General features: G+C 35.0%; 1 protein-coding gene across 1 annotated transcript in view; it reads left to right on the top strand.

Moving 5' to 3' along the window:
- Positions 1-14,735, top strand: part of LOC133522240 (uncharacterized) — a 137,073-nt gene that overhangs the window by 1,166 nt on the left and 121,172 nt on the right. The window lies entirely within an intron of this gene.

Below are 14,735 nucleotides of genomic sequence, written 5' to 3' on the forward strand. Positions count from 1 at the left end.
CGCATGAATGCAACATAAATCCTCTCGTAACCGTACCTTAGCGATCGTCTTCGCGTGTCTTACGTGCGCTACGTTCGTTGAAGTCTTTTGTTAGCGTGCTCGGGATTAACATCTTTATAAACATGGGCTTTAAGTAAAAAATTGAACTTGTTCTAATTTCAATCTTAACTCACCACAATTGCGTCTAATATATCAGTAAATGGCTTTGTTGTGAGATACTCTTCTGTTTCTGAAAAGCGTATATAATTGGTATTACAATTTATGCTAAAATAGAGTACGGAACATTCGTTTCAGGTGCGTTCATTAGTTTCGTTCGCCTTTGTTTGATTATGTAACGTTATGCCATTTGCAATTGCTTTTATATCCCAGACAATGAAATAGTTTGATTGATTTACTACCTAGTCATCCTTCGGTACAATTTTCTATCTATCTATGAATCTATCTATTTATAAGTATTATTATAACTTGGTAATAACAAGCACCTGACTTATTATCTACAATCAAATGTTACTAAATAATTAAACACTAGTTTTAATCGGTTAGTACGTGATAAATTTATAAAAATGGTAAAGTGATTGTAGGAACGAGTATAGGTTAATGTAGTGTAGGAGTAGTTGTCGAGAAACTGGTTTTGCTAGCACATGGTGGAAAGTTGCAGCATGTAGGCTGGGCCGGGCCGGGTCGGTGGGTAGGGATTAGAAGTATAAAACTTTTGCGAAATAAGCAGTCTTTATTAATGTTTGCGAAAGTTGAAAGACTGTTTAATTGAGTTTTAGAAGACAGGTATAGGCAAAGCAATCTTCAATGTTGGTTTATCAAAAGTTAATGCTAATTAAGTATTTATAATTGGAAATAAGGAAAACTCAAGGGTAAAATAAATATAATAAAAAAATATGTATATCTGAATTACCTCATGTTTCTTGGAAATGGAAGACCAAAGATCAGTATTTCAGACTACTTTTATGTCAACTTATTCACAATGGAATGAATTTACTTTCAGTAAGGACTGATATTACTAGGTACTGATATTTAATTAGAATTACTAATATAAAAGTACTAGAAAAAGAAGAGATTAAAGTATTCTTTAAATTGAGGGGATACCTCGATTGCTCAGTTTGTTGCGCTAATTGTGCTGGAATACCAAGTAGATCGAGGGTTTAAGTTCTTCCGTTAACTGTAAATATTAATCTAAAACTAATTTATGTCGGAAATTGAGAGCATTCTATCCAGAGTTTCGGTGTGGGGTCAGGATAATTTAGTCCGGTTCAACCCCAAAAAAGACACAAGTTTGCGCATTTACCGTTAAGAAAACCTCATTTACTGTGGTCCCACAGTTCTAAGACACAACCTGGAAGGCTGCACTGGCATCTAAAAAACTCGGTGTGTTCAATAAAGCAAAGCGATACTGCGTTTATAAATCGCAAGTCAGACCCCATATAGAGTATTGCTGTGCCCATTGGGCAGCAGAATTTGGATGCCAGCTTGGACCCTTCGACTCAGTCCAAAGGCGTGCTGTACGAAGCGTCGACGATCCACAACTCACAAACGGTATTGAACCTTTAAGTCTAAGGAAACTTTGCCTCATTATGTGTGTTCTACCGCTTGTATAATGGGCTGTGTTCTGAAGAATTGTTTGACATGATCTCCGCGGCTACTTTCTATCACTGCACCGCCCGCCATCGGCAGGGTGTTCATCCTCACACCCTAGAACCTAAATGGTCGCGCACTGTGCGGTTTAAGAGGAACTTCCTCCCACGGACGCTGTGGCTGTGGAATGGGCTACCTGCCGAGGTTTTACCGAGGGTCTACAGTATGAGGTTCTTTAAAAAAGGAGTGTACAGATTGTTAAAGGGTCGGCAACGCGCATGTAACACCTCTGGACTGCTTACCTCCAGGAGGGCCGTATGCTTGTTTGCCACTGTCGTGGTATAAAAAAAAAAATTGTTTGCAAACAGAACAATAGAAATATAACTTTAATGAAGGATATTTAATGGTCACAAAGGTACTAACAATCAAACGATTTCGTACCATTTTGCTACATTGTCAACATTAAGAGGAATGTTTGTAGGTCGGCGGTAGGTTTCATGTCATGCATGTTACATTGCATTGTGCCCTACAACTCGTAAACAGCATTCGCATGCGGATTCTACACGGCGCACCGTATTACCTACTTAAATGAGGTGACCCTTCAACTGAAACTCATTTCAGAAGATTTGAAGCAATGAAACAATTTACCTAATTTTCATTTAATGTGAGGTAAAAAACAAATGTCGCTTTTCGAGAATTTTAAAGCTGAAAAGTAACCAATTAAAATTTAATTTATCTATGAAAATACATATGTTGTAATTATTGTCTGTCCTTGACATTTAAGCTCCACTTAACCTAACACTGGTTAAATACATGGGTAATCTGGGTATGATCAATTTTTTTTAAAGCTTTCCTCAATGAATCTGCCTTCCGGCATACTGAATTAATAAAGTATAACAAACCTACATGGAGATGCGATCCAATTTTAAAAATCTTATACAAATTTTTGTTGCAGGCGTTTTTAAAAACAAGCCACAAATTAGATCTGGATCAGTTCCATATCGGATCTGTCAGTGTCAAAAGTGATATTTCTTCGATCAAAAATTTTACTTTTGATAGTGATCCAGATCTAATTCGTGTTTTGTTATTAAAATCAGAACAGGCCTGTAGGTAAGTCGCAGTGCATCTCGCTCGCTCTGATATATGCGTGAAAGCGAAAAACTAAATATGAAACGAACGTCAAACCGCGCCTCCTGTGGGTAGAACATTAACCATTTATGTTCAAAATGCATGTTATTCACAATAATGATTACGATTTCTACACAACACACAATATTCTGCTTTATATAAAAAGGAATTACAAACTTGCATTATCAGCACGAGTCTGTTCAATATTACACATGATTTAAAGTGCTTTCGGAAAATTCGAAGAATATTATTTTAGTTGTATTCTGGAAAAGAACAGTTTTAAGCTGTCACTGCGCCTACGAATTCAACGATAAGTGATCGAATATTATAAAGCAGGTACCTATTAATGAGTAGGTACTTAATACAAATCCCGAATTGTTCCAGGCAATGCTAGCCTACTTTCCTCTTACTAGTTTTCTTGAATACCCTAAAACTTTTTAAATAGAAATCTTGTCAAACACACGCCAAAAAAGAAACAGTACTGGCACGTGACTACTGCTTTGTAATTTGAATTCACTCACGAATTTCGCTAGATTGCCGAGCCTGTCCTCCAAGCGTTTGTCGGTCAATACCGCGAGCTTGAGAAGCGGGCCGCGCGCGCATCCGCGAATTGTCATATTCTAGATCACAGCTAAATTGTGGTTGCTCGTTGAACTTGCAGCGGGTGCCAGCGACTTTGAGGAAATAATAAATGACTCAGCAATTTCTGCGTTGCATTAAATAAATGTAAAGTTTGCAAAGCGAGCGTTATTTATTCCGATAACTTTACTCCAGAGATCATGTTTCTCACAGTCAGTATTAGATAGGTCAACCAATGCAGCATGAATTTGATATAGGCATAGTGTGTATGTCACTAAATACATAGAACATCCGAAACTTATTGAAAAAAAAATCATCAATCATCACTTTAAAAGGTCAGTTTAGATATCAGCTACCTAATTATTATAGATTTTATGTTAAAGGTCGATGATCTTTATAAAACTTGAAAATTAAATGTCATGGCCTATTTTATTTCACATAATCAATCTTTCAATAGAATATCGCAGTATAGATAATGGTGAAAGGTAAATTACTTAGTAAATTTATAATATGAGATCATTATTTACGTTTTTATTCCGAACGCTGCTGCCGTTTTTGAACTGACCCAACTTATTTTGATCATAAAATATAAAGTTCCGCTCGCTTCCATTTGCCTGATGAGACGGTTAAAAGAGCCGGCGCTTTTTCTGGCATAATTTTCTCATAATCAATGGCCTATCGCGTGTATTAAATCCCATTTCCCTACAACTGGGTGATCATTCCATACTAAAACGGATTTCTATTCCAAGATTCCACACTTCCTTGAATGTTAAGCTTACAAATAAACATACACCTCGCGTGATTCTGGCCCGTCGCCAACATCCTAATGGCACGGGCCTTGCGCCAAACTCGCTAGAAAAAATCTGTATTGGAAACTAAAGTAAGTAAACGAAAGTGGATTGACTTAACCGTTACTTTGAGTTACTTCGTGCTTCGAAGTTCTGACATATTTTTAAAGTTTTTATGGCCATTTGAACGCTAGTGCATAGTACTTACTGCTTCTACTGCAGCTGTTTTTCGTTCTACTGACACCACACGTATAGCACCTAATCTTTCCAAAAATCTAAATCAAAATACGCACGCAGATGGCCAGTATCATGTTCCAATATTGATTTTGATTTGCTTAAGCGCTTTGTTAATAAAATTATACCTCATATCATTGGCATACTTTGCCTTAAACTAGCTTGCTATCAGAATGATTAAAAATTATTTGAAAAATAGCACTTTTTATGTAATATTCTTTCAATGGTGCACCAAGTAGAGATTGGGCCTGACTGTTGGCCGACCTAGCCGAGCAGCCAATTACTGCGACTTCGGTCGACGATGCAATCCAATTTGCGAGCGCATTGTACGTCTGTCCGCACCCACGAACAAAAATTTTAACCCTGCAACTAAATGTATATTAGTTTTACTATTTACTTAAAAGCTTATAGTTCCACTGCAAATAAAAATATTTTAACGAAATAGGACTAAGATAACTAATGTGTAAAATGTGTGTAAATTAAAAAATAATATTGACACCTACCGAGTAAAATTTTATTAGAGAATAGAGTTCGACTAAGCTAAAAATGTGACAATGCCATAATAAAATATTACTTTTCTAATAACACTCTCTTTTCTTTTCAAGTCAGTGCAAAGTTAATTTAGATGGCCTCTGATGTTTTCATTTCCAAAGTACCTTATTCGAGAGCAAGCAACCTTTCATCATATTGATTCGTCCTCGGTAGATAGTAGATCTAGGTTTTATTTAAAACCAAAGTCTATTAGCACCATATGCCGATGACTAGTTGGTTCAGTTGTATGACCTTAAAATTACGCAAGCATCTCGCATAGAGCACTGTCCTATTCATAATGCTTCCCGAATACTTTATTATAGGCTAGAATAAGTTTGAACTCCTATTCTACATTGCTATCATTAATGTAGAGGTCAAGTTACTATTATGGTCGAGCTCACAGGCGAGTAAAAATGTTTTGTGAATGAAACAACTGGTCGTTGTGGTCGTGCGTTGTGAAATCCCGACGTAGATAGATATTGTTTAGTTACAAATTGCTTGGGATTTTATTTAGTGGGGACTACAATAGAAATAAGGTATTTTATGAGATACAGTAATGTCGATATTTAGTAACAGCCTATTTGGATGCGAGTTGATCCATTGTTTTTTATTTTCCTTTTTTGTTACTTATATTTTTCGTAACAGAAATAAAGTAACTTATATTTCGTCACTTCATTTTTCAGATATAATTTTATATTAACCATGTAGACCATGTAGTGACTCATATAATATCGATCGAACTTCACTTCAAGAAGTTCGTTTGATCATCAATTATAGGTTGTTCGAGGCTATAAAATCCCAAATTAATTTAGAATTTTAGAATGCTATTTTAAGGAACTAATGTGAATTACTTACTTAAATACAGCAAAATCATAAAATTGTAAGCGTTTTAAGTTGTAAATATTTGAAAACCAGATATGTTTTACACTTTCATAAAATATGAAAAATTTTCGCTTTATTAGAGTAACACAAGAATCTGAGTTTAACATTCTGGAACTAAATTAGAAATGTACAAACAACATCAATCAATATGTTTGCATTCATTAGAAAACAACTTTGAATACGACACAATTTTTTTGGCAGCAAGGACTATCAACATATATCAGCACTTATAATGGAATAAATCGTATTGTGAGGAAACCGGAATAATCCCAATTTCTCAATAAAGCCTAGTTTTCCCTCTGCGTAGGAAGGTCAGATAGCAGTCGTTTTCGTAAAAACTAGTGCGCCTGAAATTCTGGGGATTTGTTGCCAAGCGGACCTCAGGCGCCTATAAGCTGTGGCAGAGCCGAGATAACGCGAGGAAGATGATGAACTTAATGGAGTTCCAGTCAACTCATTGTAATAGCCGATATATACTCATACGTAATTACGTACTTACACTATTCCTCCAACTCTTATTAAATACTTTCCTGTCATGAGACCAGATTATTAGATATTTATTCTACAGGAGTCACAAAATTGTTAGGATCTTTTTTATATATATATATATTTTCCTGATCTTAAGAAAGTGTAAGCGGTAAACATCACCTGGATTTCTTTTTCAACACAAAAGTATCTCCGCGCGAGTGTCTACTGCGGTCGCGGTCGGTGAAAGTGCCGACGAATGTAGGTTCTCGCTGACTTCGCGATTTGTCAACTCTAATCGAATTCCTATAGAAACGAACTCTTTTCACGTAATTGCGTTAATGTAATTGATGTTCATTGTACGTTTGGTAATTGAAAATATGAGTGGAAAATTAATGTTAGGGAACTATAAATATGGTTAAGAGCCGTAAATAAACACTGATACAAATTTTATATATTCTATGGTATAATTAGAAGTTTTGTTTTGATTAAAATAATCAAAAGTATTTAGGAAAAAATTATATAAAAAAGTGAGAAAATAAACAGTTCTCCTTTAGTTATGTGTTGAACTGATACTATTGAGCCGAGGTGCCGGAAAACCACGAGCCAGATGGTCGGACAATATTAGAAAGATGGCAGGACCGACCTGGCATAGAACCGCCGCATACAGAACAACATGGATATCCATGAAAGAGGCATATGTTCAGCAGAGGACGCGAATATTATGAGAAGAAGAAGAAGACTGTTGATTGCTAAAGTTAAGTAGTGTCTCACAAAATCGGTGATAAAATGAACAAACATAACCTCTAATAGTTCTAATCAAACCAAAATAGAAGTGAAATAGAAATAGAATAGAAGCGTTAAAATTCGTTAAATTGCAGTGCATCAGTGCATTTTTGGACATAAACATTTAGGCACGATAATAGTGTAGGGCACGCCAGACATGTTAGTTTCGCTGTTCGGTAATGATCGTTCCGTGTCGGCGGACATATGGCACGCGATTTTAACATTTCGCTATTGTCTGCTTTATGGAGAAGAAATTCATTTATTGTAAAAATTCCGGCTAGAAATTTTATAATATTAGTTAATTGTGAAATACAGACGCTATCAGTTTACAAATTAATTTGTTGAATATTCGGCTCTCTTGGATAATATTTGTCACTCGTAGTTTGCGCAAGAACGGCGATATCTAGGGCAACAACAATTAAATATACCTACGTAAATGTCAAGGAGATAGTAGAGATATACAAACAGGCTTTAAACTAATCTAACTAACAACGATTTAATTGATGTTAACAACGAACTATTCATTAAATTTGGAATAGAAACGTCAAACTCAGACCAACCAGTGCGCTCAGTCCTGTTACCGCAGTTTATCTGAATGTTCATTCAACCAAGTATAAATCAACAATGTTGCTCCTAATTATCGTCGATGAGATTTAACAGAGTTATATTAAACACAGGTTTACGCGTAGTTCAGACTCCAGTCTCTCACGATGGGTATAAATCTAAGTTGCCTTTATAGTTTGTGAGGTGAAAATAAATATATATTATTATTTTATCATTCATATTCATACTATTCATTTACATTGATTTATTTACTACTTGGCCGTGACATGATATTGATAACATATCGACTACTACGCTCTTGTGTTAATGCATTTAAATAGACAATCTTGGGAAGGATTGTTTTAATGGAATGCGGTTGCACCGTTCAAATCATAACATTACGAGTATACTGTTCATCTTACGACTTATTATGCATAATTGTTTCATTATACAATTAATTAGATAGGCAATTAAACAGTGTTAAAATGAGACCGCTCTAATCAGGATACGATTAATGTGCTCCGCTGTTTGGGGGATGCCCTCTGAATAAGATTTTCGTAATGCCTATGATTTAATAACATTTATTTTATTACTTAAACGAAAACATACATATCTATTTACCAAATACTGTGACGTTGCTTTAGTTCTCGTAAATAGGGAAAATGACAAATTTTAAAGAACATATATAAAACTGCTTTATGAGTGTAGTAAAAACCTGCAAATCCATAGTTTCTAACCCATAGCTTTTTCCTAATATTTATTGTTAGTTCAAAATTAATGTAGCAATTTCTAATGAAACATGTAGGCAGGTACCTAAAACCGTCCCAATTGCAGAGGTAAATAGATCAGCATACAAACGTTAAGTAAATGGGTATGTACTAATTTAGAGGGTGGATTTTCGAGGGAGGGAACCTACGGCAGAAAATTAATGTCGAATATCCACATTATATCGAAATTATCAATATTATGCTTTAATATGTATAGGACACAACGTGATGAAAGGTCGTATCATTTTCATGTCAGACATTACGCAACACGATGACGTTTCCAACATAAAGAACTATGAAAGAAGAGCCACGTAATGTTACATATATTTCCATTGTAGGCATTATTCGGACAAATAGGTTGCATTACACAATAGTACATTAAACACTTTCATCTACGTTAAGTGCTTTGTTAACAAAGTGGTTGTGTCACGTATTTACTGATAGAACTCTAAATCTGAAGTAGGTTACGAAATGTTCCTGGGCATTCTTCCGTATTGGACGTTAATTGTACTTAACGTGTTATCAACCTCACATAAGAGGACCGCGAATACGAGTACAAGTATTTAATTAATCTCTTGTAAATATTAACATTTTCACCGGAGTACTGACAAGTTTCAGGAAAATCATTCATTCTAAAGAATACATTCGGAAACTTTACCCTCCTTTTGTACTCAATCGTGTATAATGTGAATTTCGTTCAAATGGAACATTAGAGCAACGTATTCGTCACGATGGGCATCTTTCACCGTCATCCACAAGGCCATTATGTAAATTATCGTCGCGAGTGATGAGGGGTCAGCGCGGAATCACGCGTCGTGTGAAATTGTCAGCTGTAATGACCGACCTTTGAACTGAAACTATTATGTGGAAATCATTTGAAATCGTATGGGTACGAGTAAATAGTTCTTTGTAAAACTCTGTGTCTAGAGGTGAACTCTCAGTGCAATGGCCGATGACCAACATTGGCTGGATTGTTTAGGGGTATTCAATGAAACCACAGATTTATGACTAAAGCTACGCGCGTAATCAAGCAATAGGTATATAGGTAGTCATTTACGAATATAAGCTGCTTTCATGTTTCATGTTGTTTAGTTGTTACTTAGGATCTTACTTTTTTTTATACCACGACGGTGGCAAGCAAGCATACGGCCCCGCCTGATGGTAAGCAGTCACCGTAGCCTATGGACGCCTGAGGTGTTACATGCGCGTTGCCGACCCGACCCTTTAAAAATCTGTACACTCCTTTTTTGAAGAACCTCATACTGTAGACCCTCGGGAAAACCTCGGCAGATAGCTCATTCCACAACCTTTAATACTTATGTTACTTCTAAGAGGTAGGTACTTAAGCTATTAAACAAGTCTTCGTCTCATTTGTGTCAGTTAGAGGTAGACAACCTAATTAGGTGATAGTTTAGCTTGCAGTATTTTTGGCTTGATAACTAATACAGGTTACTGCCGTAATGATTTTAAATTGAGGATAATCGTCGTTTTTGTCAAGCATTGCAAATAAAGATTGTAAGCCATTATAAGTATATATACGTAGTTTATACCTACTCTAACGTTTATTTCTAGTAGTAATTAGGTACAGTCAGCATCAGAAGTAACGGATCAAATAACGCTTCATAAGTATCTACCATTCTGTAACAGCTTAACAAAAATTGATGTCTTTAATATAGAATAACTAAAACTGTACAAGATATACTTTTGAATGTGAATTTTAGAAATTTATCTATATTTGGAAAAGTTATCCGGGATGTCAGATACTTTTGGCGCGTTGTTTTATCCGTTACTATTGACGCTGACTGTACCACCTTCTAAACCTTCATTATTCTTTCGGCCAATGATTGCCGTATGATATTGGGTATTTTTGGGATGACGACTGGTTTGGCTTAGTGGGTAGTGACCCTTCCTGTGAAGCCGGTGGTCCCTGGATCGAATCCCGGTAAGGGCATTTATTTGTGTGATTAACACAGATATTTGTTTCTGAGGCATAGGTGTTTTCTATGTTTAGAGTAAATATTTATCCATATCGTTATATATATCGTTGCCTAATACCCATAATACAAGCTTCCCTTAGTTTGGGGCTAGGTCGATTTGTGTAAGATTGTAGCCAAATATTTATTATTTATTTACTTATTTTTAAATGTATAATTCGTAATAGCATTGTGTCAAATTGAATGCAAAGTTTGATACACTATTGTTACCTAAATCTTGTAGTAGAGTACCTGTAATTGGCTTTGTATTGTTACCTAAATCTGCATAATATTTTCGCAGCTGTTGGTACTCCTTAAAAAAATATATATAAATAAATAAAATAACGATACTCTTGTTCTCCATGTTTATTTTAGTCAAGACTTTAGACCAAATTGGTAACCACTCCTTGATAAAACAATTTGCTTTCGACTGAGAGTAATAAATTTATTATATTAGTATGGTTTGATAACGTTCAAATACCCAGTGAAACGGATCCGGCTGTCTGACATTTCGTTCAGTGACCTCGCTGCGGCTGACCCACGATCGTGCACTTTGTGTGCAACATTATCTCTTGCAGCTGTTTCGATTCTTATTTCCTCTCCAGTAATGACTGATTTCATTCGTTCTTGCGTATCGAAAGTTTCGTATAGGCTGTGTCATGTACGTTCTATTCTACGCTAGTAAAGATTTCTATGTCGAAATTTAATGTTTGTTGCTTTTAACGCTGTTAAACGTTTTCTATTTAATTGTGCTCTTTTCACAACTACTGTATCGTCAATAAACGAGGTTATATTCTTAGCTTCCGTTCAGTAGATACTAAAAGTTACTATTTTCCTTTCCTCATAATAAAATACAATAAATTGCGTTTATTATTACGCGCAAGCGTATTAGTAATAAATGTTTCCTATTACCTATTGAGTATTTATTATAGGTAGGTACTATAAGCTATAATAATTTTTAAAGCCCATTAAACTGTTTAATTAACCCCACACACATCATGTTGTAGGGTCATTATTAAATTAACTTATCAGACTAAACAGAAAAATTAGACTGTGGCTGTGGTTTATGTCGGCGTATAATGCCATTCATACGAGATTTAACCCCCATTTCCTAATGGGATTTGATGATTTCCGATAGAAACATTATAAGTAATTAGGTATTAATGAAGGTTTTTGACTGTTTACCATCAAGCGGGCCTTATGCCTGTTTGCCACCGTCGTGGTGTAAAAAAAATGTTGTAATTGTTAGGTTAGGTACTTATTTGCTTGTTTTCATAGTGAAAACTACTGACTTCTTCTGTTAGATTACTTACCGTATTATCGCTTTTATCTCCGACATGAAGTTTTCACTAATTACTGGTGATTGCGTTAATGTACCTTCGGTACTTACCTATTTTATATCAGGTATAAATCTTGCTACAGTGGCTGGACTGCATATCAATTTTAAACGGTAAACGAAAGCGCTGTATCTCGCCGTCGGTATTGATTCCTTGCAAATAAATCGTAAAATAGTCGAGAGCTTCATAAAGCGGAACGAGTTCAAAAGACATTATTCAGCGGCGCTATCGAATCGAAGAATGGTTTTAAAAACAGAATAATAAAACTGCCTAGCTAGCGAATAAAGACATTTAGTGCCATTGAATCTTTTAGGCTCTTACGGCATTTTGAAAGTGACTGAGTAGAAAACATGCTGCCGCTTGCTTCCGATCACTCACGAATCAGACTGTGGAATTACGTTCATAATCGTGTTCGTAATGATCTTTCGGTAATTATTTATTATGCCGTATTAAATACATATGCAATGAAACAATCCAGAATTGTGAGAATAAATACAAAAAATCAAAATGTTATGTAATAGTAAAGTAGTGGTTTTATAAATATATGACCTTTCAAAATTGACTTTTCCCCCATCTACTTAAAACCAAACATAGTAGGTTAAATACCTACATAATCTTAGTAGGAGTTGGTTTACGTCTACATATCAATAAAGGATTTTTAATTAATTTACCCCAGGTCAAAAGCAACACCTTCATAAATTCAATACAAATATATACAAATGCTCTATTTTTTGCCTATTCATAATTTCAATTATAGATAAATTTCGTTACAGTGTAGGGGTATTTCTATTACATAATATGATTAATGGGAAACGCGGGCATTGTCGTGCCCTGCGTGTCCCCGACAGTTGTTTTGAACGCTTTGGACCCTTCAATTTATTAAAAGGGCTCGCTTTGACAGTTATTGCCATAACTCCGATGGCTGCATAATAATTTTTGATGAACTTGGCACACCGCACAAGCTCTTACAAATTTCGTTAAAAAATTAACGTTTCCTACTAATTTTTAAGACTGTACTTCATTTTGAAGTAAAAGTGGTGCTCTGGAAATAAGCTAGAATACATACAGATATATGGCTAAATTAGTTTGAGAACTTCTACAATGGTATTGTAGGGACGCCTCGCTCCTTCTATGTCTCGCCGCTTCTATGTTCAATGTTGAAGGTAAATAATAGTACATTTCGATGCTAGTGCGGAAAGTATGTCATTTGAAGAATGACATTTCCGCACGTGTAGCGAACGATGTTTTTTTAATACAGTTGTGAAAAAATAAGAAAAACAACAAGTACTTTTTTATGCATGCTGTACTAAGAGACAGAAACAATTGTAAATATAAAATATTATACTATTATTAGCTAAGTATCGTTATTTACGATTATTTGTGTATCGTATATTTAAATTGTATGAAAACAATATCGAGTGTTGCCTTTGGAAACTTAAAACTATAGAGTGTGGAATTAAGAGGAGTGACATCTCTTATGGTAGAACTGTTGCAAAAGTGTCCAGCTGTCAGCTATAAATAATAGTTCCAAATCTCTCCAGAGTAGCGCTAGAGTAGCTAAGAAACTAGGCGCTATTGACGGAGTGAAATGCGCTGTCTATGATTTGATTTTTTTGTTCAGGTATTCTAGGTATTGTAGCGCCACCTATTTAAGGTTTTTTGATGACACTTTTTGGTACATGGAGATTTATTTCCTTACCTCCATCTTCCGTACTTAAAACATTCTTGCAGTGAGATAAAACGCCTCTGCTTTGACAGGCGTTTCGGCAGCTATTCCGTTCCATTCACGCAACTTATTAAGAACCGTTTTTCAATATTCAATATAAAAAAATAAACGTATTATAATGATGAAGAGGTAAGTAATAATATATGAAATATGGTTAAATTTATTATTTTTACATTAACAGTAGGTTTTTATGTTCAATACGACTTTTAAAGGAAACTAACAATAACACTCATCAATAAGTAGTCATGAATTGGAACACGTGGAAAAGTAAAAAGCACTAGTTCGCGAAATCCAACTTTCCGCACGCTAACCAGCTACGTAAAATAGCACTTTTTGAGCAACTGTATAAAAAAATGTTGGATTTCGCGAACTAGTGCTTTTTACTTTTCCACGTGTTCCAATTCATGACTACTTATGGATGAGTGTTAATGTTAGTTTCCTTTAAAAGTCGTAATCAACATAAAAACCTACTGTTAATGTAAAAATAATAAATTTAAGCATATTTCATATATTATTACTTACCTCTTCATCATTATAACACTTTATTTTTTAATATTGAATATTGAAAAACCATTCTTAATAAGTTGTCTGAATGGAACGGAATAGCTGCCGAAACGCTTGTCAAAGCAGAGGCGTTTTTTCTCACCGCAAGAATGTTTTTAGTTTCCAAAGGCAACATTCGATATTCTTTTCATACAATTTAAATATACGATACACAAATAATCGTCAATAAGGATACTTAGGTAATAATAGTATAATATGTTATATTTACAATTGTTTCTGTCTTATAGTACATGCATAAAAAAGTACTTGTTGTTTTTCTTATTTTTTCGCAACTGTATTAAAAAACGTCGTTCGCTACACGTGCGGATATGTCATTCTTCACTCGTCACGGTATATCTCGGTACTCGTGCAGTAATGACATACTTTCCGCACTAGCATCGAAATGTACTATTATTTTCGATACATACACTACCGTACTCTCTGTTTGGGGACTAACATGACCCTTATCTAATTTGTTATTGAAATCGACAGAGTTGTTTTATAAACAGTACCGATACGGACGACCTTTGGCTCGTATTATTCACCAGTGCGCGATGTGTCATTGTATTCAATATTCAAATGTTGTTCCTTTATTTAGTTGCCAATGTATGTAGAACACTTGTTGTCTATGAAGTTTCTTATTATGAGACTTTGGACACTTAGGTACAAAGTAACGTTATTGTGATATTGATGTGTGTCTCGTCATCTATGTGTCATCAAAATGGATTAATGTGTTTAATTTTGTAACTGTATTTTAAGGTAATGATAAACTTTTTAGGATTACGTCTATTTCTATCTGATACTAAACGTATTATAATAGAGCAAAAAGGTGAAAAGAAACTTGAAATTGTACATGTAGTTTCAAA

The sequence above is a fragment of the Cydia pomonella genome, chromosome 10 (assembly GCF_033807575.1).
Source record: "Cydia pomonella isolate Wapato2018A chromosome 10, ilCydPomo1, whole genome shotgun sequence".
Classification (NCBI taxonomy): domain Eukaryota; kingdom Metazoa; phylum Arthropoda; class Insecta; order Lepidoptera; family Tortricidae; genus Cydia; species Cydia pomonella.